Consider the following 25,313-nt stretch of genomic DNA (forward strand, 5'->3'; position numbering starts at 1 on the left):
GCACGGGCGATTCCTCCAGGATAACTTTTTACTCTAACGTAGTCAAGACCATTAATAATGATCAAACTGATCCGACTGCACCTATAAAGATACTCGGTCAGATCAAGGAAGAAACTTGCACTTGGATCATTGGGATCAACGCTTTTTTCCCCATCAAGAGGCACAGCCGTTGATTCCTATCCATAGAACAATTACTATCCGGGACTTACTTCATCTATCGTAATAACGGAAATTGAGTCTCGATTTACGGATCCATCAATCCAGCCTAACCCCATCCGATCCCATGGGTTAGCCAACCACCCAACCACTGTAGTGATGGGATCCAATTTGGAATTTGGTTAGGTTTTGTCCCGGGTACCAAGGAAAAGAGTTCCAAGGCCCCCTAACCGGAAGTTCATGCAAACATAAAACTAGCCACACCACTTACACACCCAATATGAAATTACCTTTTTCTTAGCATCAGCTAACTTTAAAACAATCCTTTAATGAAACCATAGTACCACTGATCATAATCTTCCAATTTATCCGGTTGATTCATAATTTCCCATCATCAGAGTATCTATGGCATCATTGGCAACTAGAACGCTCACCACCTGTCCACACAGGGGCCTTTTCAATAGTTCCTAGCCCATAATACTCGGCAATATAATCACTTATAAAAATCAAGATGGACTCTCGTTGAAGATCAGCAAGATCAACCAATAGATCCATATAAAGAGCCATGGACTCATCCATTGAAGACCAGCAAGGTCAATCAACCAGATCCATGTCCGGTTTCACAAAACAACTCTTACTCCTTGTTCCAATATCTTCCACGACGCACGTGTGGGTATCTTCGGCGACCCAGAGCCCGAGCACCGTATGGTCAGCACCCTCTAGGATCCTTCGCAGGTGACCTAGCGCTTCACTCATAGGCCGCTTCCTTGGTCCCTCATCCACCGTACCGGAAGCTCACCATTTAAATCGAACCGAGGCTGGTCAAGACCTCGGTCGACCTTGCTACGCGAGACGTCCTCCATTGACTCTCCGTCAGCAGTTGCAACTTTAACAGTTAGGTCTTCATGACCTTAATCCACAAGACGGTCAAAATGCTTCCCCAGCATTCATGACATAAAACAGTCATTTACAAACAGTCACAAAATACAGTTTCTAAATCAAACACTCGTCTTTTCACATTATCCCTCCTTAGTCCACATTACTTATTCCACATTACATTTAATGTGTACTCATTCTCATCCATTTCCTCATATCGGCGACACATTAATTCACAGACACATTCACATTCACACCCCTACATCCACATCTACATGCATACATCCATTTTTACATCCTCATTTATACATCCACATCCCATATCCACATTCATACATACACATCCATATCCACATCCATCTCCACATCCACATCCACATCCACATCCATACATCTACATCTACATGTTTACCTCCATTTTCACATCCTCATTTATACATCCACATCTCATATCCACATTCATACATACACATCCATTTTCACATCCATACATCCACATCCACATGTATACCTCCACTATCACGTCCTCATTCATACATCCTCATCCACACACATACATCCACATCCACATTCCCATTCATATCTATACATCCACATCTACATCCACATACATACATACATCCACATTCACATTCCATATCCATATCTACATCCACATTCACATACATCCACATCCACATTCCCATTCACATCTATACATCCACATCTACATCCATATTCATATACATCCACATCCACATTTCCATTCACATCTATACATCCACATCTACATCCACATACATACATACATCCACATCCACATTCCCATTCACATCTATACATCCACATCTACATCCACATTCCCATTCACATCTACATCCACATTCACATACATCCACATCCACATTCCCACTCACATCTATACATCCACATCTACATCCACATTCACATACATCCACATCCACATTCCCATTCACATCTATACATGCACATTCATATACATCCACATCCACATTCCCATTCACATCTATACATCCACATCTACATCCACATACATACAAACATCCACATCCACATTCCCATTCACATCTATACATCCACATCTACATCCACATTCACATACATCCACATCCACATTCCCATTCACATCTATACATCCACATTCATATACATCCACATCCACATTCCCATTCACATCTATACATCCACATTCCCATCCACATTCCCATTCACATCTATACATCCACATCCACATCCATATACATATATACATCCACATCCACATTCCTATCCACATTCACATCCACATTCACATACATCCACATCCACATCAACATTCACATTCATACATATACATCTACATGTATACATCCACATCACATTCATACAACCACATTACATTCATTCTCGTTCTAACACATCCCATATACATCTTAACACATCCTAACTCATCTTAACACATTCTATCACATCTCATACACATCTTATCACATCTTTTTACATCTCATACACCTCTTATCACATCCTATCACTTTCCATACGCATCTTATCAAATCTTATCACATCTCATACACCTCTTATCACCTCCTATCACTTTCCATACGCATCTTATCAATTCTTATCACATCGCATACACCTCTTATCACATCCTATCACTTTCCATACGCATCTTATCAAATCTTATCACATCTCATACACCTCTTATCACCTCCTATCACTTTCCATACGCATCTTATCAATTCTTATCACATCTCATACACCTCTTATCACATCTTATCACATTTCATATCTTTTTTAAGAGAATTCTTATATTTAGTATAAGATTTCTCTACACTTTTATTTATGCATAAATTCCATTTAAGGAGACTAACAGTTTCGAAATTAAAATCAATCTTTTATGCATCTTCTTATGCATAAGTTCAATTTGGTAGGAATTACACTTTTAGAATAAAATAATTTCTCTTATGCATCTAAGTTATGCATAAAATCCATTTACGAGGAAAATCACACTTTTAGTATAAAAAGAATATCTTTTATGCATACCACTATGCATGAAATCCAATATGATAAAAGTAACACTCTTACAATAGATAATCAACTTTTATGCATACCTCTATGCATGAAATTCAATTATGATAAAAGTCACACTTTTATAATAAAATAATCAACTTTTATGCATACTTCTATGCATGAAAATTAAAAATGATAAAAGTAACACTTTTGATATAAAAAAAATTCTTTTATGCATACTTCTATGCATGAAAATTAAAATTGATAAAAGTAACACTTTTGATATAAAATTTTTTCCTTTATGCATACTTCTATGCATGAAAATTAAAATGATAAAAGTAACACTTTTGATATAAAAAATTTTCCTTTACGCATACTTCTATGCATGAAAATTAAAAATGATAAAAATAACACTTTTGATATAAAAATTTATCCATTATGCATACTTCTATGCATGAAATAAAAATGGTAAAAATAACACTTTTGATATAAAAATTTATCCATTATGCATACTTCTATGCATGAAATAAAAATGGTAAAAATAACACTTTTGATGTAAAAACTTATCCTTTATGCATGATATTAAAATTCAATTTCTCCATGATTGTAATGAAATTCTTTCAATTAATCTAGGATGATAATTCCTAGAATATGGCAGGAAGTCCTCTTTTTATGCTTTGAATGAGATTATTTTATGCATAATTTTTATAAAAATTTTGCCATAGCTCCGCTGCTATGACTGATAAATCTCAATTTTTCTAAGGGATAATGCTTATCATTAAGGAAATAATTAAAATAATCTCTAATTGGATTATTAATCCATAATGGATTGAATCATTAATATACATAAACTAAAAGCATAGAAAAAAGCCATTAATTTGGCCTCAAGCATAGCTTAATCTTGGGTTAAGAAAAAGCTTTATGAAAAGCTTGATTTGGATTGAGAACGGGTCATGAGTATGACCATTTCTTGAGTGAGGGAGAGAATTTACATAAAAATCATTAGAATTTAAACATAAATGAAAATTAACTTCAATAGCATTATGTAACTCTTCACTACTATTCAAACTTCAATAGCATTTAAAAAAAACCATACCAATTAAACTTCTCAAGCTTGAGAGGAGTTGAGAAGAGAGAAACATTGAGAAATTATAGAAAGATCAATATTCACTAATTACCTTACAACTTGCTTGATTCTTTGTTCACGGTAGAGGCCCCCAACCAATCAATTGGTTAAGTATGTTGATGGAGCCACTAATGGGGATTGAAGAAAGAGGAAAGCTCCAAAAACTAGTGAATTATTAAATGAATTCACAGTTCTTGGCTTAGGTGGAGTAGAGTAACGATGCATAAACACTATATATCTTTCAACAAGGGGGAGGCTTCTATTTATAGGAAAAATTGAGCTCCTAACCAAACAAACTGATTCTAAAATTTTCTAAATCAGTTTGGTCAATAATTGACCATTTTTAGGTCAGTTAAGCTAACTTTTTGGAACTAGACTTGAATGAGGAGAGAGGAGAGATGAAATATCTCAATTTTTATGAGTTTAAAACTCGTTCAAGCATGTGAAATATGCACCTCCTTTAAAGAACTCCCCTTCCTTACATATGTGTCATAATGGAATCATTTTAATATTGCTCATAGTTTTTTTACTAATAAACCTTGTACATTTTCAACTCTTCATCTTATGTGAAATATGCACCTCCTTTAAAGAACTCCCCTTCCTTACATATGTGTCATAATGGAATCATTTTAATATTGCTCATAGTTTTTTACTAATAAACCTTGTACATTTTCAACTCTTCATCTTATGTGAAATATGCACCTCCTTTAAAGAACTCCCCTTCCTTACATATGTGTCATAATGGAATCATTTTAATATTGCTCATAGTTTTTTACTAATAAACCTTGTACATTTTCAACTCTTCATCTTATGTGAGCATTTAAGGGACTCCCCTTCCTTACATATGTGTCATAATAAAATCATTATACCCAAAATATCTCATATTTTTAATATTGCACATAGTTTTTTACTAATAAACCTTGTACATTTTCAACTCTTCACCTCATGTGAGCATTTACTCATTTTTGGGTATTTTCTTTTTACAAGTTGGATTTATCTCCTCCCTACACATGGATTGATGCTATTGGTCCATAGGAACCTTAATTGGACCATAGTCTAAAGATTTCTGAAAATCTAGACCCTTAGGCTAAGGTTCTTTATACCTATTTTCAATTAATTCCAATTGCACATTGGAAAATTCTTTTTTGAATTTCTGTTTCAGGGGAACTCATCTGAATTAGAAGAGATATTTTTCTATCCAAAAATATTCAAAATCTGAATATTCTCTCTCTAGAATATTTTTCTCTCTCTAGGCTAAAACAGATAGAAACAAGGTCTTTATATTTCTGAAGAGGGATTGATTACAGGGAAAGATACTAGACATCAAAAAGGGGGGTGGGGGAGGAATCTTACATTCTACCCCACTTAAAAAATGCGAGATGTCCTCATCTCGCAAACTGGGATAATTTCGCAAGATGCACGAATATGAGACTTAAAGAAAAATTTTAATCAAGATTAACCACCAAGAAACGTCTTAAAGAGAGCAAGATTCAAAATAAGAACAAGATTTAAACTTTATTCATTCTCGGAACTTATACAATAAAGATAGAAGAACTCTTTACACTTCCATAAGCCCGTCCATCATATGATCACAAAAGCAGTCCTCACAAGCTGCACAAGTATAAGGTAACTCATCTATGGGAATAATTCTGTTGGTTATTGCTGCACCTATCTCAGAGGTATGAGGTGATCTAACAAAAGGACCTCTGAGAGGCAAGCCAAAAACGGGATAAAGGCATATCTTCTCATGAGGAAGAAAACATGCCAGTAAGAAGACCCGCTCAGAAAACCCAAGATGCCTTGATCTCATGACAGTAATATCGGGGACCCAAACCCAAAGCTTCAATAACCATGGCCAAGCGGACATTGTTACGAAAGTGCTGCTGACCCCAGGGTGTTACCCTAGTTATGTTTTGATAGGTCCGCCATTTGGTTTGCGCTATAGAAGTTCCCAAGTGAGGGAAAAGTGAGCGCTCGTACTGCTCTATAAAATCCTTCTTCACAGATTCACTTGCGTCTTGAAGGTGAGGAATCATTATGGATAAAACTAGTTCTTGTTGCCAAGCCATGAAGGAGATTAAGAAAGAAAGGAGATCGATGGAAGTAAGATTACTGTGAGCGACAAGTAAAAGTTACGACTTATATAAAGGAAGGAGCTAGCGTAACTTAGAAGCCAACGATAACTTGCCACTGAAGTTTTACTGTCTTTCCATGATTTGGGTTTGACACATTTTTCTATAGAAGGCATTAAGAATTTTGAGGTGAAGAGATAAAAGAAGCTTGTAGGCTAAGTCACCTACTTTCATTGAATTCAGATATAAGGCTCACAATATCTGGGGGATAACTTCATATACTCCCCAAGAGATAAAGAACTTCTTTTGGGCCGTACTCGAATGAAGACCAAAACCTTGATATCCAAAACATCGATTCTCACTTCTGAACTCATTGTTCTGAATCCTTAAAACAGGTGGGACTCTTGAGAAGTATTCTAGAAAAAGGGTCTTCCTTTGTTAAACAAAACTTTCTTTTATTTTAGAGAGGGAATAATTATAAGATCAAAAAGGGAGATTCTTACTCCTGTATACCTCGAAGGTTGGGGAGGAATCTTACATTCTACCCCACTTAAAAGGTGCAAGATGTCCTCATCTCGCAAGTAGAGGACAACTCTTTTGCTTAAGATCCAATTTATTCTGGGGTTCCTTATATTCCGGTCAACCCAACAGAATATGGGGATAAATATCCCTTATATAGAACTCATCATTAAATAATAATTCATTTAGATCATATCATTCCTACGATAATGGTCCATCAGACCGAATAATTTCCTTCTGAACATTCCTCCACGGGAATTTCAGTTAAGCAAGTTCTCAATTTGTCATCCCTTAACTTGATCTACCGTCTCAAGTATTAACAGTAGCAATTTGACAGCACAATCCACTAATCTCATAGTGATTTGCTGAAATCATTATCATCATTTATCATTACAGGGACTCGTCCCATTCATCCTCATTGTGGTTTTGCTCAGGTTATTATATTTCAACTAAATTTCAAAAATCATCATTTTTCAATCAGAATCCCAATCAATTCATCAGTTCCCAAACAGAATTTAAAATCATATCAACCACATTCGAATTCATCAACTGGATAGCATTAATGCTTATAATTTCAAGTCTTAGATTTACTCGTATATACTGTCAGTAAAGAGCTGCAGTATACTCTCGGTATATACGGGTAGTCACGGCCCTTGGAATTATAAGGTAAATACCATCATGTCTAGGCCTCAAACAAGTCAGGGATTCTATATAATTACGGTACTTCCATCTGAAGACCCAATTACTAATTACGAATTTCAGTTTGAATATCAAATTGTATGAATTATATCACACAATTACAACCTTTTTGTGCTTCTTGATAAATTTTTGACATATTTGGCTTCTCAGTTGATCTTTATTAACCAATTTGCTCTGATACCAACTGTGAGATCCCTATTCCCACCGCGCAACGGATTCGGGGTACTAGCAGCGGAAGTAGCACTTCTTGCGCGAGGCAGGGTCCCACACTCGGGGCCTCGTCCAACGGATATCCGGACAAAAGACTAATCCGTCGGTTTTTTCCAAAACCGAACCCGGAAAAACTTCCCTTATCCGGAAAGCACGGGCGATTCCTCCAGGATAACTTTTTACTCTAACGTAGTCAAGACCATTAATAATGATCAAACTGATCCGACTGCACCTATAAAGATACTCGGTCAGATCAAGGAAGAAACTTGCACTTGGATCATTGGGATCAACGCTTTTTTCCCCATCAAGAGGCACAGCCGTTGATTCCTATCCATAGAACAATTACTATCCGGGACTTACTTCATCTATCGTAATAACGGAAATTGAGTCTCGATTTACGGATCCATCAATCCAGCCTAACCCCATCCGATCCCATGGGTTAGCCAACCACCCAACCACTGTAGTGATGGGATCCAATTTGGAATTTGGTTAGGTTTTGTCCCGGGTACCAAGGAAAAGAGTTCCAAGGCCCCCTAACCGGAAGTTCATGCAAACATAAAACTAGCCACACCACTTACACACCCAATATGAAATTACCTTTTTCTTAGCATCAGCTAACTTTAAAACAATCCTTTAATGAAACCATAGTACCACTGATCATAATCTTCCAATTTATCCGGTTGATTCATAATTTCCCATCATCAGAGTATCTATGGCATCATTGGCAACTAGAACGCTCACCACCTGTCCACACAGGGGCCTTTTCAATAGTTCCTAGCCCATAATACTCGGCAATATAATCACTTATAAAAATCAAGATGGACTCTCGTTGAAGATCAGCAAGATCAACCAATAGATCCATATAAAGAGCCATGGACTCATCCATTGAAGACCAGCAAGGTCAATCAACTAGATCCATGCCCGGTTTCACAAAACAACTCTTACTCCTTGTTCCAATATCTTCCACGACGCACGTGTGGGTATCTTCGGCGACCCAGAGCCCGAGCACCGTATGGTCAGCACCCTCTAGGATCCTTCGCAGGTGACCTAGCGCTTCACTCATAGGCCGCTTCCTTGGTCCCTCATCCACCGTACCGGAAGCTCACCATTTAAATCGAACCGAGGCTGGTCAAGACCTCGGTCGACCTTGCTACGCGAGACGTCCTCCATTGACTCTCCGTCAGCAGTTGCAACTTTAACAGTTAGGTCTTCATGACCTTAATCCACAAGACGGTCAAAATGCTTCCCCAGCATTCATGACATAAAACAGTCATTTACAAACAGTCACAAAATACAGTTTCTAAATCAAACACTCGTCTTTTCACATTATCCCTCCTTAGTCCACATTACTTATTCCACATTACATTTAATGTGTACTCATTCTCATCCATTTCCTCATATCGGCGACACATTAATTCACAGACACATTCACATTCACACCCCTACATCCACATCTACATGCATACATCCATTTTTACATCCTCATTTATACATCCACATCCCATATCCACATTCATACATACACATCCATATCCACATCCATCTCCACATCCACATCCACATCCACATCCATACATCTACATCTACATGTTTACCTCCATTTTCACATCCTCATTTATACATCCACATCTCATATCCACATTCATACATACACATCCATTTTCACATCCATACATCCACATCCACATGTATACCTCCACTATCACGTCCTCATTCATACATCCTCATCCACACACATACATCCACATCCACATTCCCATTCATATCTATACATCCACATCTACATCCACATACATACATACATCCACATTCACATTCCATATCCATATCTACATCCACATTCACATACATCCACATCCACATTCCCATTCACATCTATACATCCACATCTACATCCATATTCATATACATCCACATCCACATTTCCATTCACATCTATACATCCACATCTACATCCACATACATACATACATCCACATCCACATTCCCATTCACATCTATACATCCACATCTACATCCACATTCCCATTCACATCTACATCCACATTCACATACATCCACATCCACATTCCCACTCACATCTATACATCCACATCTACATCCACATTCACATACATCCACATCCACATTCCCATTCACATCTATACATGCACATTCATATACATCCACATCCACATTCCCATTCACATCTATACATCCACATCTACATCCACATACATACAAACATCCACATCCACATTCCCATTCACATCTATACATCCACATCTACATCCACATTCACATACATCCACATCCACATTCCCATTCACATCTATACATCCACATTCATATACATCCACATCCACATTCCCATTCACATCTATACATCCACATTCCCATCCACATTCCCATTCACATCTATACATCCACATCCACATCCATATACATATATACATCCACATCCACATTCCTATCCACATTCACATCCACATTCACATACATCCACATCCACATCAACATTCACATTCATACATATACATCTACATGTATACATCCACATCACATTCATACAACCACATTACATTCATTCTCGTTCTAACACATCCCATATACATCTTAACACATCCTAACTCATCTTAACACATTCTATCACATCTCATACACATCTTATCACATCTTTTTACATCTCATACACCTCTTATCACATCCTATCACTTTCCATACGCATCTTATCAAATCTTATCACATCTCATACACCTCTTATCACCTCCTATCACTTTCCATACGCATCTTATCAATTCTTATCACATCTCATACACCTCTTATCACATCCTATCACTTTCCATACGCATCTTATCAAATCTTATCACATCTCATACACCTCTTATCACCTCCTATCACTTTCCATACGCATCTTATCAATTCTTATCACATCTCATACACCTCTTATCACATCTTATCACATTTCATATCTTTTTTAAGAGAATTCTTATATTTAGTATAAGATTTCTCTACACTTTTATTTATGCATAAATTCCATTTAAGGAGACTAACAGTTTCGAAATTAAAATCAATCTTTTATGCATCTTCTTATGCATAAGTTCAATTTGGTAGGAATTACACTTTTAGAATAAAATAATTTCTCTTATGCATCTAAGTTATGCATAAAATCCATTTACGAGGAAAATCACACTTTTAGTATAAAAAGAATATCTTTTATGCATACCACTATGCATGAAATCCAATATGATAAAAGTAACACTCTTACAATAGATAATCAACTTTTATGCATACCTCTATGCATGAAATTCAATTATGATAAAAGTCACACTTTTATAATAAAATAATCAACTTTTATGCATACTTCTATGCATGAAAATTAAAAATGATAAAAGTAACACTTTTGATATAAAAAAAATTCTTTTATGCATACTTCTATGCATGAAAATTAAAATTGATAAAAGTAACACTTTTGATATAAATTTTTTTCCTTTATGCATACTTCTATGCATGAAAATTAAAATGATAAAAGTAACACTTTTGATATAAAAAAATTTCCTTTACGCATACTTCTATGCATGAAAATTAAAAATGATAAAAATAACACTTTTGATATAAAAATTTATCCATTATGCATACTTCTATGCATGAAATAAAAATGGTAAAAATAACACTTTTGATATAAAAATTTATCCATTATGCATACTTCTATGCATGAAATAAAAATGGTAAAAATAACACTTTTGATGTAAAAACTTATCCTTTATGCATGATATTAAAATTTAATTTCTCCATGATTGTAATGAAATTCTTTCAATTAATCTAGGATGATAATTCCTAGAATATGGTAGGAAGTCCTCTTTTTATGCTTTGAATGAGATTATTTTATGCATAATTTTTATAAAAATTTTGCCATAGCTCCGCTGCTATGACTGATAAATCTCAATTTTTCTAAGGGATAATGCTTATCATTAAGGAAATAATTAAAATAATCTCTAATTAGATTATTAATCCATAATGGATTGAATCATTAATATACATAAACTAAAAGCATAGAAAAAAGCCATTAATTTGGCCTCAAGCATAGCTTAATCTTGGGTTAAGAAAAAGCTTTATGAAAAGCTTGATTTGGATTGAGAACGGGTCATGAGTATGACCATTTCTTGAGTGAGGGAGAGAATTTACATAAAAATCATTAGAATTTAAACATAAATGAAAATTAACTTCAATAGCATTATGTAACTCTTCACTACTATTCAAACTTCAATAGCATTTAAAAAAAACCATACCAATTAAACTTCTCAAGCTTGAGAGGGGTTGAGAAGAGAGAAACATTGAGAAATTATAGAAAGATCAATATTCACTAATTACCTTACAACTTGCTTGATTCTTTGTTCACGGTAGAGGCCCCCAACCAATCAATTGGTTAAGTATGTTGATGGAGCCACTAATGGGGATTGAAGAAAGAGGAAAGCTCCAAAAACTAGTGAATTATTAAATGAATTCACAGTTCTTGGCTTAGGTGGAGTAGAGTAACGATGCATAAACACTATATATCTTTCAACAAGGGGGAGGCTTCTATTTATAGGAAAAATTGAGCTCCTAACCAAACAAACTGATTCTAGAATTTTCTAAATCAGTTTGGTCAATAATTGACCATTTTTAGGTCAGTTAAGCTAACTTTTTGGAACTAGACTTGAATGAGGAGAGAGGAGAGATGAAATATCTCAATTTTTATGAGTTTAAAACTCGTTCAAGCATGTGAAATATGCACCTCCTTTAAAGAACTCCCCTTCCTTACATATGTGTCATAATGGAATCATTTTAATATTGCTCATAGTTTTTTTACTAATAAACCTTGTACATTTTCAACTCTTCATCTTATGTGAAATATGCACCTCCTTTAAAGAACTCCCCTTCCTTACATATGTGTCATAATGGAATCATTTTAATATTGCTCATAGTTTTTTACTAATAAACCTTGTACATTTTCAACTCTTCATCTTATGTGAAATATGCACCTCCTTTAAAGAACTCCCCTTCCTTACATATGTGTCATAATGGAATCATTTTAATATTGCTCATAGTTTTTTACTAATAAACCTTGTACATTTTCAACTCTTCATCTTATGTGAGCATTTAAGGGACTCCCCTTCCTTACATATGTGTCATAATAAAATCATTATACCCAAAATATCTCATATTTTTAATATTGCACATAGTTTTTTACTAATAAACCTTGTACATTTTCAACTCTTCACCTCATGTGAGCATTTACTCATTTTTGGGTATTTTCTTTTTACAAGTTGGATTTATCTCCTCCCTACACATGGATTGATGCTATTGGTCCATAGGAACCTTAATTGGACCATAGTCTAAAGATTTCTGAAAATCTAGACCCTTAGGCTAAGGTTCTTTATACCTATTTTCAATTAATTCCAATTGCACATTGGAAAATTCTTTTTTGAATTTCTGTTTCAGGGGAACTCATCTGAATTAGAAGAGATATTTTTCTATCCAAAAATATTCAAAATCTGAATATTCTCTCTCTAGAATATTTTTCTCTCTCTAGGCTAAAACAGATAGAAACAAGGTCTTTATATTTCTGAAGAGGGATTGATTACAGGGAAAGATACTAGACATCAAAAAGGGGGGTGGGGGAGGAATCTTACATGGTATGACTATTGTACTTAATTTTGAATGGACAACATCATGTTAGTGGTGAAGCTTTCCATGTTGATAATAAATAGCTATGCATGGTAATTCTAGTAAAGCAAATAATTTGAGTTTGGTTGCACTAAAAGATAAGCTACTTTAGTTTTAATGAAAATTGTATTCCTCGTATTATTTGTGCTTACTCTCTTATCTCCCCTAAACACTTAGGCCTTGCGTGGATATTATGTGAAATTTTATTTAGATTACAGAGAAAAAGGGTATAGCTAGATATGCTACTTAGATTTCTAAGAGTCTTTATATGCTTAGTTTTCATAAGAATTTCATTTAGTCCTAATTGTTTGATTTTGTTAACCCTAAATCCCACAAAATATGCTTCCAAAATAGTGGCCTGGCTTGTTCATGGGCACTTTTGGTTCTCCTTGGGTTTTGTTTGGGTATTTAGTTTCCACGTGACCTTCTTCGTAGACTATAGCACACAGAAAAAATATTTCAAAAAAATAGGTTACCCAAAAGCTTCCATAATGATAGTATGCCCTAGAAATTCAAAGGAAAATGTTGGGCTATATACAAAAAGAGTAAAAGTGAGACCATAAATTCAATATATACCATAAGTTGAATACATAGATTTAAAAGTGGAAAGTTTTTTTTTTCACTTCTTGCTTTTCAATCCTCCCCTTCACCAGCAATGTTATGTTTTGCATGGGGCGTAAGGATCTAGATGTAAACTTTCAAGACTTTGGTTTTTTGATTATATATGAGCACTAGCATTCACATTTAGGTTTGTTAAAAGCATGTTTACAAGACCAAGTTTGTAAATACAACATGTGGCAATCAACTTTCAAAACTTTGGTTTCGTAATTATATATATCAGCACAAGGATTCACATTTAGGTTTGCTAAAAGTATTTTTTAAAGACCAAGTTTGTAAATACATCATCAGTATTTTTTAAGGAAAAAAGTTATTACCATAGTGCTTTCTACTATGTAGAATTAGGGGGTTTAGACACTTATTGCTCGCTATGGTAGGTAGGAAATAGGAGACCCCTAAGGATTTCATGTAAACTTGATCGTGTAAAGGGATTTGTTTGGGATTACCGTCGCCAAAGAATGGGAGGAGGCGGAGAGGGTGGGCGGAGAAAGGAGGTACGCCACTAGTCTTGAACTAGAAAATGCTCGCGGCTCTTCATCACGACGTCGAGCATGTGCATGAGCCTGAAGCTGCCGAAGTTCGATGGGAGGGTGATGAGATGGGTGGACGACTGGCCCCTGTGGAACTGGATGGTGCCCGCCTGCTCGTAAGGGTACCGGCGCCATCACGACGTCGAGCATGTGCATGAGCCTGAAGCTGCCGAAGTCCGATGGGAGGGTGATGAGATGGGTGGACAACTGGCCCCTATGGAACTGGATGGTGCCCGCCTGCTCGTAAGGGAGCCCCAAAAGCCTCTACTGAGGCTGCTCGTAGGAACGCACGACCTCATTGGTGGGGTGGTACACCAGCACCTTATGCTCAACGCTCTCCGCATGAGGGACTCCAGGCTCCCGACAGAGCCTAGGGTGCCTGGAGTGGCTGGAGCAACAGGGGCCCTTACTCACATTTAGCCCTTTTTGGTCAATTGAAGGTCTACATGGCGTGCAAACACATCTAATTTGTCTTCAATTACGTATTGAGTGTAAGTAGTCTACATGGCATGCAAACACATCTAATTTGTCTTCAATTATGTATTGAGTGTAAGTAGTAAATTTTACAAGTTCACACAAGTTTTTTTTCACAAATATGAATTTGCATCATCGTGAATTGAATGTAAAGATAAACTAGCTACTAGGAGACGAGATTTATAGACAAGTTTATATTTATCTTTGTATAGGGTCTTTTTAATGCTCTCCATCCTAGTGGTCTTTGGACAATGCCTCCCTTGCCCCCGTTGCTCCAGCCACTCCATGCTCCCGACAGAGCCTAGAGTGGCTAGAGAAAAGGGGGCAAGGGAGGCATTGTCCATGCAATTTAAGAGACTGCAGCGGCGCCCGTTGCTCCAGCCACTCCATGCTCTCGGCAGAGCCTGGGGATGGTCTGCGCGCGGCGCAGACCATCCCCAGGCCACACCTTCACAGCAAAATACATGTACCCTAAAATATGTGTACCATATATGTGTGTGTGTGGCCTAAAATATATATAGCCTTAAGATAGATACATACATATACACACATATATATGGCTAAAAATGTATTAAGCTATAGATAGACACACACACACACACACATACACACACACATTTTTCAATGGTTCAATATGTGTGGCATACTTTTTTAAAACTTTTCTATTATTTATGTTATTAAAATTGTGTGTGTGTGTGTGTGTGTGTGTGTGTGTGTGAGAGAGAGAGAGAGAGAGAGAGAGAGAGAGAGAGAGAGAGAGAGAATATGTGATGTACAACAAAGAGAAAACTCATGCTCTTTTAAAACTTTTTTAAACATTTAGGCTCAAAAGAGAGAGAGAATATAGTTTAGGCTATGTATATATGTACATATATATATTGATATATATATATATATATATTTTAGTCTAGGTATTTATTAGGTTACACACACACACACATATTAAGCTATATGTATTTTAATAAATGTGTGTGTGTGTGTGTGTAGCCTAATAGATATATAGTCTAATATATCTATATATCCTAAAATAGATAAAAGGCTAGTCTCTTTGTAAATACACACACACACACACTAAAATACATATATCCTAATAGATTCTTAGCCTAAATTATATACAATATAATATATAAATATAGACATGTGTGTGTATGTGTATTTACAAAGAGACTAGCCTTTTATAAAAATAATACTTACCAATAAATGTATATATTTGTATATATTTTTTATATATTTGTAGATACATATATATTTGTATATTTTTTATAAAAAAAATTTTATCATGACAATTCTCAATCGTGATTGCTCCACCTTGTTTTATCATTTCAACCGCCTTTATTCTCAATCGTGATTGCTCCACCTTGTATTATCATTTCAACCGCCTTCATTCTCAATCGTGATTGCTCCACCTAGATACATGATCTTCTATTTTTGTTTCATAAAGTCCACCTGTTCCTTTGTTTTTATATTTTCATTTCACATTTTCGTCTCTCCTGTCCTTTCTGCATCTTCGTATTGCCTTCCCTATGGAGCACACTGTCACCTTTGAGCTTGATGGCTGCAGCAAAAAATCTCAAACTTTAATACTTCTTCACTAGACCACGCTTGTAAGTCATGGATATCTATAAGGGTTTCTGCCTTCATCACACGCCCTTTCTGGAGTGAAAGCTACTAGGACCAATGGAAGCCTACAGGAAATCATCGCTCATTATGATACGGAGGGCAATAAAAACTACCTCGTAGATATTACTCGAAGTAAAACATATATGCTACAATGTAGTCCTCTCTGTGCTACTGATAGTCTTGATTCTAGTGCTAATTACATTGCCCAAGATGTCCGACATTTGGAGACTTCAGTGGATAAAGAATCAGGGACACAAAACACCCATGTTCATATCTCGAGCTCCTCCTCTGAGAATGGCTTGAATGGCTCAGCAACTGTTTTGCAACTAGTTGAAGGCACGAGCAATCCAAAAGGTTCAAAGCACAATATCTCTGAAGATGAATGTATTGCTTCAGAGAGTATACTTTCAGTTCTTCTTCGTAAGAAGGAGCAACCTTCTCTTCTAAGTTCATTGTTGGAAAAAGTTACTCGAGTCATCCAAGTCCAGGAGGTGCCAAGACATTATGATGGTGATTCCATCCTAGAGTTTCCACCAACATATGGCAAAATAGGAAATATGGATAGAATGGAGCAAAAATATGATGGTCACCTATGGACACGTCCAGTAACATCAAACATGTCTGTAAGTTGTACCGTGCGTATTAGCTATTGTGTTGGTACTTTGGAGTGCCATAGGCTCAGCTGTCCTTTTTACTTGAACAATAAAAGGTATAACTACACCTTTCATGGACATCTGACAAAAAAGATTGCAGTTGGACTTCTGACAGAGGATGAGAAAACTAAAATAGTTTGTCACTTTTGTCTCGCAAAACTGCACACTGTGTGCAAGTGTGTAGATGTGTTGTGTATTACGTAATACCTTGTGAGGTTATGTCTTTAAGATGTCTTTGCGAGAGGACCAGCATCATGCGTGGACTTGGTGAATCGCATGCGGTGTGATAGTGGAGGTGACTTGTCAAAGTCCTGGGTTTTGTTTAATCACACACATCGAGTTTTTGGTTGGTAAACAATAGCTTGTCATGTTTATGACCCAAGGTGAGACTACGTACTTCAATTTTTTCCTTTCTTTCATTTACATTGAATGATAGCTGATTGATAAAAATTCTCTCCAAAATCCTATAGTGTTCAGGAGCTGTTGACAATTGCCACATGCGAAATGAAGGAGGAGGATACAAAAAACCAAGTACTATTTTGGGAAATGCTGAATAGCACAATGGAGCAATGCGGTTATGCACCCGCACACTTCTATGGGTTTATGTGGCTGATGAAGCAGGGTCAAATTGGTGTGCAGTTAGGACTGTTTTCAATGCGGGTCCGCACAACATTATGGAGGACAGGGAGCGAACATGCTTATTCCATTGGAAACAAAGTTTGATGAAGCATGCTAAACAATGCGTGAAGGCAGAAAGTCGATAACACCATATTGACTTGTGTGAAGAATGGAGATTGGCAACCAATAAAGGAGTCAGCTTTCTTAAAAAGTAAAGAGATTCGTGAGTGGTGGAGAAATGGACATGTCCATGAGGGAAAACTATCAGTATAATGGATACGTGGATGAGTTGGTGGGAAGTACGAATAGCACATTGGGACAACCTCATGTCAAGGGTGAGAAATTTTATGGAGAAATGATATGTTGTATGGATGTATTTGCATTGGAGTCAATTTTGTGAATTCATGTATGAAACCTCTTGTGTGCAGGTGGTCTTAAGCTCGGTGGATTTAGCACAAACCCCTCGAACGAACTTATCTAAAAGTGTACATGGGAGTTGGCTTGCTAGTGGATACAAGGAAAAGGTTAGCTTGTATGATGCGTGCATTTCAGATATGGCAAACGCTTTACTACAAAGTGCAAAGCAATATGCATATCAGATGGGGAAGCATAAAGGTGAGGGACCAAGCTTGAGCAAGTTGCTGGACAGGGTGGTAGCAAGGTCAAGACCGACACCACCACAAGTGGCTCGCATGGTCCATGAAATAGTAGCTAATACTCCTATGTATGAGGAATCAAGGCCTCTACATGGAGATAAGGAGACTATTCAACGGAAGAGGGTGAGGACAAAGGAAGTAGACCAATGCTCACATCGTCCAGGTTATGTCATGCAGAGCAGACATTGTCAAAACCGGGGAACAGTAAGAAGAGTAAGTTTTGGAGATAGATCTAGAACAAAGAGTGCAGCAAGTCACGCTTCAAGGGGAGGACCAAAAAGTCCAATGACTGGAGGAAACAAAGATGTCGGACATGAAGAGCCTAAACAACATTATGGCACAATGAGCGGAGGACAAATGCATGTAAAGGAAGAGTCCGTTGGACGCACAATGTGGGCCATTAGACGAACCCCATTGAACTCAAAAGTCAAATGTTTGGGAGGTATTGATGGAAGACTTAAGTGCAACTCATACATACAGGGAAGCTCTATTGTTGTTGTTGTCCCTAGCTTCTACTCTAAGCGATGACATCCTGGTCCGAGAGGGCCAAAGGCTCAAATGATGTGGTTTTGTCCTTCAGATGTTTCACACACATGGCATGTAGATCCAAACATAATATACAAGCCATCATACCCAGATATGCGGAAAGTGGATGTTGGGACCAACATAACCAGCCAAGAGGTAGAGAAATTAGTAAAGGCAGGGTTCAAGTTAGATGTTACTCATGAAGAACCTTTTGTGTCAGGGGTGGGAGAAACGTCCACAGAAGCAGCGGGCAACAAAGAAAGTGACAAGAGGCCACATGATGCTACACAGAATACAAAGAGATCAACCAAGTGGCGGCATTGGATTTCCAAAGAAGCAGAAAAGAGGATTGGTAGTGCCGAGGCCATGACAGCGACCGACAGTCCTTAATGAGAGTGCAATGCAACCGTCCCCCTACTCTATTTTTCATTTGGCATGTGAGAGTGAAGAGGACTATTTTATACACATCAAGTTACAGCCTTGGTGTACATGTCCTGATTTCATGCAAAGAGAATCTAGAGGAAAGTCTTACATTACATGTAAGCATATCTATTTTGTCTTCTTGCGAGTTTTGGGATTACATAAGAATGAGGATATGGTAATGCATCAATTGACACTATCACTAGAGGAAGTGGGCAATATACTATCACGTCCTTGAAGCAAGGATGTTTGTGCCTATACTTAAGCTTTAATCAAGCCTCTCATGTTTGTGCCTACTTAATCTTGTAAGGAAATGTGAAGTCAATCTTTTTGTAAGAAAATTTGAACCCAATATTTTTGTCTTGCGTTGGGATGGAGCTTTGGGATGGAGTATAATCTCACGTACTCTAAAGTCTTATTGTAGGTAGCTTGTGACGCTATGGTAAAGGAGTTGTACCAACCATATATCTTCTTGTAAGGAAATGTGAACTCAATCTTTTTGTAAGAAAATATAAGCCGGGTATACTTGTTTTTACTTGTGTTGAAATAAATATTGGAAGAAAGGTACATAGATAGGTATGTTTGTGCCTATATTTAAGTTTCTTTGACATAAAATGTGTGTTTATATATAGGAAGGTAGGTAGGTAGGTATGTAGGTATGTATGCATGCATGTATATATAGGTAGGAAGGTAGGTATGTAGGTATGTAGGTATGTATGTATGCATGCATGTATATGTTTGGGAGTATGCATGCATGTATGTATGTATTGGGGAAAACCCAGATCCTTAATGTCTCATTGATAATGATTCATTGTGTTTATGTGCCTCCTGCATCTATTATTACAGAGGATAAGGAGGATCTACGCCCCATCCTTGGCCTTCCTCCCTCTTTAGCTCGACACCTGGAGATTGTGAAAGCCAATCTCCTCGTGGAAGGTGACTTCAATGCTCCCACCCACGGCTGCGATGGAGTCTTCCACCTCGCTTTTCCAACAAACTTCATTGTGTAGGATCCTCAGGTTTTAATAACATGCAAATCTCTAACCAATTAATTAATTAAGGCATTGGCATGGTAAGCTGGGCGGCAGAGAGATGCTATTGATCTTGCGGTCCAAGGGACTCTAAATGTGCTCAAATCTTGCATCAAATCTCCCTCGATTAGGCACGTGGTCCATGCCTCTTCTGCGGGGCAGCTATCAAGTTCTCAGGAGAGAAGGTGGGAGGCCAAGTCTATGATGAGTCTTGCTGGACTGATGTGGAATTTTTCAAGAACCACAATGTGTTTGGTTGGGTGAGTTTTCCACTAATAATGCATCCCCATGAACTTTTAAGGGCATTTGTGTCAAGAATTGTTCTAAGTTGCTACAATGAAGGACATGTGTGTAAACTGTCAAATGGATGTTGTTATGCTTGAATCTAAACTATTGCATGTTCCAGCCATATCTGGTAGGCAAGACCCTTGGAGAAAAAGTTGCTACTGAGTTTGCACAGCAACACGATTTGGACCTGGTTATCATCAACTCAGCTCTTGTGAGCGGGCTTTTCTTGATTTCAAGGATCTCCAACAGTGTCAAGACTTGTCTAGCTTTGATAACAGGTAAACCAATGAGATCAAATGTAAGCTATAACATAAGCAAGATGAGATAGAATAATTCAATGGGATGCCTTCATCACATAAGATAATCTGCCACATGTGCAGGGGATCTAGTCATGTTGCCTTTCCAAAAGCGCATGTCATATGTCCAGATAGAAGATGTGGTGTGAGCACCTTCATCTTTCTTTATGAAACTCCCGCAGCAAAAGGTCGCCACATCTACTCTGTAGAAGATGCCTCCATTGGACACATTACACAGCTCATCTCTTCTTGTCACCCGGAGTTCAAAATCCCCACAGAGTACAAGCTTCTTTCCATTTTTTGCACAACTTTTTTCCATTATTTTCAATCTTGCTTCTAATTCTATTTATCTTCTTCCCCAATTTTTTGATAAGCCTAACCTTCCTTGGAGAGCCTGTGGTGTACTACTTTGACTCCTCCAAGCTCAAGAACCTCGGCTTCCAATACAAACACACCTTGGAAGACATCTTGGATGACACCATTAAATGTTGCAAAGAGAAAGGTCTGTTTGTGATTAAGGCTAGAAAAGCTTCATATTTTTTCTTTTTTTGTAGAGAGGAAGCTAAGAGAAGGTTTAAAACTCTGAATGGGTTTAAAACTCTGAATGTGTCAACCAGGGCATCTCTCTCTCTCTCTCTCTCTCTCACACACACACACACACACACACACACACACACATTTAGACTTGTCTAAGAGAGAGAGAGAGAGAGAGAGAGAGAGAGAGAGAGAGAGAGAGAGTCATTCTACATGTCTGTAACATGTGTCTGTGTGTGTGTATCTCAGGGGGTTTAGCTAAAAATATGTAAGTATACCACGTGAGTTCAAATGAAGGGATTTTTTAATTTAAAAATTTAAGGTAAATTTACAGAAATACATTTACAAATAGGGTTTTTTTAAATCGATTTTGAAAAAAAAATCGTAAGTCCATAAAGCAATCGGGTTCATTTTATTCATGAAAATTTTATAGGTAAGGGGTTTTTTAATACTCTTGAACACACGTGATACGTAAGGTTTCTAAGTAGTGCACCCCCCGAGGTGTGTACATACAAATATCTCCCCTCCTTCGTCTACCTCTACCCTCCTTTCCCTCTTGCCTCCCCCCTCCCCTTTCCCTCCTCCGGCTAACCATAAGAGGCATCCCTCCCAACCACCTCACAACATAAAAGTGGTGCATCCCCTGCCTCCACAAAAGAACCATCCCCTCCATTGCTATGCAAGTCTCTCCTCCCCTCTCTTTCCGTCTCCATGCACAACAAGAAGGAAGGATAATGAGAAGCATGAAACTCTCTCTCTCTCTCTCTCTCTCTCTCTCCATCAAAGAATCAATCCCCCTTCTTGTTAGCCGTAGGCTAGAACCTGTGTTGCAGGCTAGCGCCACGGCAGCAGTTGGATAGCCGCATGTCCGCATGTTAGTACCATCGAGTGTCAGGGCTAGCCGTATGATAGCTAGAGTACTTTATTACAAGAACATCGCTTCCTTAACACCCAGCCGGTGCATCTTATCACAGTACTACCGCATACCGAATACTACAAGCAGGCTGTATAAAAGGATGGATCTTGAGCTTCATAAAGGTTGGTTGCTGATTGTATAATTTTCCTTTTTGGTTGATATTAGCAAGACCGTTCTTTTTTTTTTCTCTTGTACATTTGTATTCCTTTTTTTTTGCGTATTTATTTTCATTTCATATGTTATGGCCAATAGAGTTATCTGTTAAGTTATCATGTTCTTACACTGTTTATTAGGCGATCAGTCTAGTAGTTTTAAGTGGTCTACGTGCTGCATTGTTTTGTGTTAGATATGTATTTGCCTGGTATATGTTGTGTGCATAACGAGAGACTCTCAATAGGTTTCTAAGGGAACAAGCGGTCATTTCCCTCGCTAACACTTTGGCGACCATGATGCTTTTTGCTGCTTTTTGTTGTTGCGATTTTGCTTGTTTCTTGATTACCGTTGTATTTAAATCTCTTCTCCTTATTTTCAAACCCGTCCCTCATTTCAGCACGTGAGTGATAGGAACTACTTGGAGCGCAACCAAGCTCAAAAATTCTTGCATTAGGTGAAATATGGACTCTCATTTTTATCCCTTAAGTATTTCCACACCTCCTCTCTCTAGAAAAATGGGCTCATGGTAACTTCTTAAATATTCAAAATTGCTTATCATGCTATATATCATTGGAAAGATCTCAAAGAGTAGATTCCAAATGTCCAAACTCCGCTCACTTTTGAGTTGATTTGCAAAAAAAAATCACCATGAGCCCATTTTTTTTAGAGAGAGGAGGTGTGGAAATTCTTAAGGGGCAAAAATGAGAGTCCATATTTTACCTAATGTTCGCCAACCCTGAAGACCAACCCGCCGAATCTGGAACTAGAACAACCTGCATCCCACTCAAAAGAAGAACCACTTACCCCTAATACCCCGACCTCACCACCACTATATTCATAGCACCTTCACCACCACCACCACCCCGATAGCCTCGTCCCCTCCGCTACCACAACATGATGGAGGACTAGCTGTCACTGTAAAGTATCCCAATTATTTTGGGAAATCCTCGGATGATGCTGATGCTCACATCTTGATGTTTGATACTGCTTGGCATGTCAATGTACCCGGCTTGGTGGACCAGCACCTCAAAAAGGCTTCCTTTGTTCCCACACTCCAGAAGACTACCACTCTTTGGGTTGCTCAATATGAGTATGTCCATTTCTCCACTTATGATGCCATCCATGATGCATTCCTTCAACGCTTCAAAGAAGACAAGACATCCATACATGTGCTAGATAAGCTATGCGCAGAATGAACCAGAAGAGAATGATAGCACTTGGAAGATTATGCTACAAAGTTTCGAAAACTTCTTCGTAGGCTAGATGCAGCTAATCAGCCCACGGAGTAAATTCTCAATTCTTATTTCATGAAGGGCCTGAGCAAGAAACTCAAACGCTCCATTGTTGCTGGTGCCAACCTTACTACCATCACCACATGGAGTAGCTTGTAGACTCAGCTCTCAGAGCAGAGCGGGTGTTGGTAGGCCTTATCAAAAGCAAGGAAAAGTCCAAGAGCAAAAGGAATTCCAAGAAGTCCCGATCTGGATCTTTGGACAAGGAGGATGATTCTGATGATTCCATAGTCCCAGTGAGAGGAATCAAAGGAGGAGGAGAAGATCAAAAGGCTAGGTCCAAGAGCAAGAAGGCAAGGAAGACAACCAGGAAAATAGATGTAGCCATGGCATAGTTGGCCAGTGAAGGTGCAAAGCCCACTTCTACTGTTCGATCAGATACTTGGTGTGTGAAGTGTTGCAATTATGGACATGGAGCTGAAGAATGCGTCTTGAATGAACTCTGGTGTGCCATCTATAGGCCTGCTACACATACAACTAAAGCCTGCCGCTACAATGGCAGCAGAGCCCCTCCACAACCGGTAACCGAATGTCTTGTGGTTGTCGCTCGCAATCCAATCCAGCCAGCCAACCAATGGCTCCACTAGACCAGTACCACAGACCCTAATTCCACCCACGTGGAAACTTTTCGCTCAGGGACGTGGCCGACATCCGAAGGCATGTCTTCACATGCTTTTATCGCCATGCCCAAGGCCACCGAAAGTCAAAGTGTGAAATATGGAGAAAGCATAAAGCATAAATAGAGGGAGCCCAATCTTCCACCTGGTCAACCCGTAGTAAACGCGGTGGAAATCCAAGCTGGATGAGTAAGCAATACCCCGGTCGACCACATAAGCGATTGAATCATCAGCCTATGGCAGTGACCAAATCCATGCAACCCAAGACTCCGGAGGTGGCACACAAACCGCCTCAGATAAGAAAGGGAAGCAAAAAGGGGTCACCTGGCAACAACACAAATACCGGACATAAGTATCCGCTTTGGAGGAGAAGCATGCTAGAGAGGCGCTACGGAAAAAGAACCCAAAAAGGCAGAGGCCAAGTTGTCGACCGGAATCACAACTCAATTTCCATGAGATGAGCCCGAAAGAAGAAGGAAAAGTGTCCTCAACGGTCAAGATGCAATGGCCAATGTAAGGTGCACAGACACCATGGTCGGAAGAATGTGCGAAAGCACAGAAATGAGTGGATTACCCAAGAAGACTTACAGAAGCATAACATTAGCCGTATGATCTATGGAAAGATCTAAAGCGGCAGCCAACAGACATGTCGGTGGAATAGCTACTCACATTGGTGCCAAGTTTTAGGGAGCAGTTGATAGGTTTCTTGAAACCTCAGGGAGAGTAAACACCACCCTTGT

General features: G+C 38.1%; 1 pseudogene across 1 annotated transcript in view; it reads left to right on the forward strand.

Moving 5' to 3' along the window:
• LOC147638058 (putative anthocyanidin reductase) overlaps window positions 1-21,853 on the forward strand; it is a 258,444-nt pseudogene extending 236,591 nt beyond the window's left edge. The window contains exons 2-7 of the transcript XR_015265965.1: window positions 20,293-20,465; window positions 20,535-20,737; window positions 20,884-21,043; window positions 21,146-21,340; window positions 21,436-21,571; window positions 21,845-21,853. The product of XR_015265965.1 is annotated as a putative anthocyanidin reductase (transcript). The remainder of the gene's footprint in view (window positions 1-20,292; window positions 20,466-20,534; window positions 20,738-20,883; window positions 21,044-21,145; window positions 21,341-21,435; window positions 21,572-21,844) is intronic.
• The last annotated feature ends 3,460 nt before the right edge of the window (window positions 21,854-25,313 follow it).

This window comes from Cibotium barometz, chromosome 5 (assembly GCF_041138505.1).
Source record: "Cibotium barometz isolate CiBa-2024 chromosome 5, ASM4113850v1, whole genome shotgun sequence".
Taxonomy (NCBI): Eukaryota; Viridiplantae; Streptophyta; class Polypodiopsida; order Cyatheales; family Cibotiaceae; genus Cibotium; species Cibotium barometz.